This window comes from Artemia sp. Qi Xiang Cuo, chromosome 15 (genome assembly GCF_049724085.1).
Source record: "Artemia sp. Qi Xiang Cuo chromosome 15, ASM4972408v1, whole genome shotgun sequence".
NCBI lineage: Eukaryota > Metazoa > Arthropoda > Branchiopoda > Anostraca > Artemiidae > Artemia > Artemia sp. Qi Xiang Cuo.
In genome coordinates, this window is record NC_142808.1 from 41,434,880 (window position 1) to 41,439,034 (window position 4,155).

The following is a 4,155-nucleotide window of genomic DNA, read 5'->3' on the forward strand; positions in this document are numbered from 1 at the left end:
TACTGAACTAGCGCTCGTTAAGGCAAGACATAATTTTTACTTCGTGATAGTTCTCAACTGTGATATCCTGTTTTATTTCAATTATTGCACTGTTGATTCTGGGGCCCCTTATATTTGGATTTTAGAAGAAAGGGGCCCACGCTCGTAAGTTTTTTTGAAATGTCATTTTGATTAGTTGAGGAAAGAAGCGAGCGTACTGTATATTTAGAGATATATTAATTACCGATACAATATAATTAGCGATGTCTCTCACTAAAAAGTATTTTGATGAACGTATGGACAACTTAAAACAACTGGTAGAAAATCTTCGTACGGAGAATGCAGCGTTGAAACAAGAGAACACTGGCTTGAAATCTGCTCTTGTGGCAGTTAAAAACCAGGTTTTAAGAACTGAATTGTATGTTAAACGCAATAATCTTCTTATCCATGGAATTTCTAAAAAGGATAATAAAAACATTGAAGAAACCGTTAATGATTTTTTATCAGAAATGTCGGTACGGAACTAAAGGGATATTAAGTTCACGGCCATCTATATACTTAGAAGCAAGGCTAAAAGTCCCAGGAAACAAAACTCGCATCCGGCATCGGACCCTATTCTTGTATCTGTTATAAATCTTCGACATAAGGACAATATTATGGCTTGTGTTGGTAATCTAAGAAATACAGGGAAAAGCGTCAGTATTGACCTTCCATTCGAGCTGGCTAAACGTCGGAAAGAACTTTTGAGTACGGGTTATAATTTAAGAAATTGTAAAGTTGCCTCCGATAAAGTGTCTCATACTAAAGTGGTTCAAAAGGGGACTAGGTTGTGGCTAGAATCTAAAAAGACTTCTAGTTCTAACTGGATCAAGGTTGATGACGCATGCTACGACCCACTTACCCTAGTTTTCCCCTCGGTCAATTCTGATTTCGATTCTGACGCATGACTATTAGTGAGTGCTCGCTTCCGCTTAATATACTATATCTTCAAAAAATGTGCTGTTCGTTAATGTTATTTGTCTTTTTGTATTTTTCCCTTTTATTTGTGTTTCTCTACCCTCAGTATTTAAACCTTCCTGTGCTATTTTACTTGTTATTTTTTTTTGTTTCAGAGCAAAATAATCAAGTTCATGTCATAGCCTTTTTAATTCGGATTAAGAGGTTGACGTCACTGGTGTTCACGCGACTACAGCATGGCTCTCTGTCACCTGCATGGGTAAGTAATTATGGTTGAAACTAATTCTCTATTGGGGATTAACGCTAACATAACACTAGGGAAATTAAATGATTATGAATGTGGGAGAGTTAATTTTAATGAAATTATAAATAATCCGGGTGGTAAAGCCCCCAATATGAATTTTTATGAAAATTTTGAGAATATTATTGATAGTGTGTTTGTGGAGGAGCTGAGATTTTGGGACTCCGGAGCTCGGTGGGTTGATGCACTCCCGGTTGTGCATCTAAACGTTCAGGGCCTAAATTGCTCGTTGGATGATATTCAATTATTATGTAGGAATTCGTGCCCTGCAATTATCGGTCTCTGTGAAACATTTTTGAGCGAAAAAAATCAGGTGCTTTTGGATATTCCCGGTTATATGTCGATATTTCTTAACCGCAAGACGGCCCAAAAAGGTGGACTCGGATTTTACATCCGAAATAATTTTCATGCTGTACTAAGACAGGATTTATGTACAAATAATGAAAAGGTATTTGAGTCACTTTTTATAGAAGTCCCAATCAACGTTAAGAAAAGGATAATAATAGGCGAAGTATATCGTTCTCCAAGTGGGTCTATAACCCAATTTATGGAAACATTAGAAGATGTTCTTGGAAAAGTTTTTTCTGAAAAATCCGAAGTTGTATTAATGGGCGACTTTAACCTCGACCTTGCGGATCCGACATCTAGACAGGCTTCTGATCTTTTGTCTTTACTAATTTCGTATGGATTAGCTCCTTGTATAAACATACCGACAAGGATTTATAACCAGTCAGCAACATTAATTGATAATATTTTTCCATCACTACACTCCATTAAGAATGACGTACTGCTTTCTGATACTTCCGACCATTTGCCAGTTGCAGCCTTGTTTCCAATCCTCCAAAATCCACAAAGATTAGTCCCCCAAGATACACCGAGATTATGTTGCTCACCAGTGGAGCTGGATAAACTGAAAGAAGATCTGAGTTCATCTTCATGGGACTTTTCATTACCAGAAAATATTAATTTGGGCAATTATAACGATATATTTGGCCAGTTTTATGACACTGTTAAGGAAAAATTCGCGGCTTATTGTCTAAAAGCTCCTTTAAGGAATCCTCGATCAAGAAGATCAACACCCATAGCTCCCTGGCTAACACCGGGAGTCCTCAAATCAATAAATAGAAAGCAGAACCTTTGGAAAGAGTACAAAAACAGACCAAGTGATGCTAAATTAGAAGCATTTAAGTTGTACCGTAATATGCTGAAATCAATTATTCGGAGAACAAAAACAGTGTATTATACTAAGAGATTTGATGATTGCGGTAGAAATATAAAGAAGACGTGGGACGTAATTAAGGAATTTAGTCGGCCATCGAAAAAACTAGAAGGTCTCCCTAAGTCTCTTATGGTAGACGATCAACTTATCACAGAAAAAGGCCAAGTACGACATCATATGAACAAATTCTTCGCGGAGATAGGGAAATCAACTGCTAATAGTGTTTCTCACTGCTCGGTGTCTCAGACTTGGAAGCAGTTCCTAGGCCCCCCGTGCTTGAAATCAATGGCTCTTGAGGACGTTACAGTGCAGGAAATTACAAATATTGTTTTGTCCTTAAAGAATTCTTCAACAGGTTTTGACAAAATTTCTGCTAATGTAATTAAACATATCCTTCCGTCGATTATCACCCCACTTTGCCATTTGATTAATAGGTCATTTCAACTAGGAGTATTTCCTCAACGTCTTAAATTGTCGCGTGTGATAGCTCTCTTTAAAGGAGGTGACCGTGAGGATCCTGGGAATTATAGGCCGATCTCTCTTTTGTCAGTGTTCTCTAAGATATTTGAAAGGCCAATGCTCAAACGTCTGGTAAGGTTTCTTGAAGCTAAATCTTTTTTCCATAAGCATCAGTTTGGGTTTCGCGCAAAGTACTCTACAGAACATGCTTGTAATAAACTTCTTCAGTTTATACGACAATCTTTAGACTCTAATCTTATTCCTGCAGCCATTTTTCTTGATGTAAAGAAAGCTTTTGACAGCCTTACACACAAGATTCTCATTGGTAAACTTTCTCATCATGGTGTGCGTGGGGAAGCATTGTCTTGGCTCTCTTCATACCTTACTGACAGATCTATTGCCATGGAAGATACAGACAAGGAAGTTCCAATTGAATACGGAGTACCCCAAGGTTCTATTCTTGGGCCAACCCTATTCCTGATATATGTGAACGACCTCTACCGACTTCTAAACACCCCAATTCCCAATGTTTGCTGTGGATTGTGTCACAAATGTTACTCTCAGACTATGTCGGCGTCCACATCTGATAGTCGAGAAGAACTGGTAGCATTTGCAGATGACACTACTCTAGGTGCTGCAGCTCCAGAAGAGTCATCCCTTATTCTAAAGCTTCAAGCACTGACTGAGAAGATATTCAATTGGTTTGACATAAATCAACTAGCTTTAAATGTAAAAAGTCGTACCTTCTTATTTTTCCCGTACAGGTGTGAGCTGCCCCACAATTACTGAGCTTCCTACATCAATACGCTTCATAAGTCGCCCCCCGGATCGATATGTGCGATTCCTGGGAGTTCTTTTGGATGAAAATTTATCGTTTAAGTTGCACGTTCAAGTAATAAGAGTGAAAATTTCCCGTGGACTTGGAATCATCCGTAAATTAAAGCGTTTATTTCTTTTTCCTATACTCCGTCTTTTATATGTCTCTCTCATTTTCCCTTATATATGTTACTGTTCGTCTGTGTGGATGTCTACATTTTCTTCTGTACTTGCTCCTGTTCATATTCTTCATGAGAAAGCGGTAACAGTTCTCCCGTCGACTACACACTCTCCTGTTAATCTCCTTAAGATTAGAGATATTTATGTTATATCTCTAGCTTCGTTGGCATATCAATTCTTCCACGGAGATCTCCCATTTTGTTTTTCTGGACTACTTAAGCCAGTAGGGGAAGTAAATTTTTAC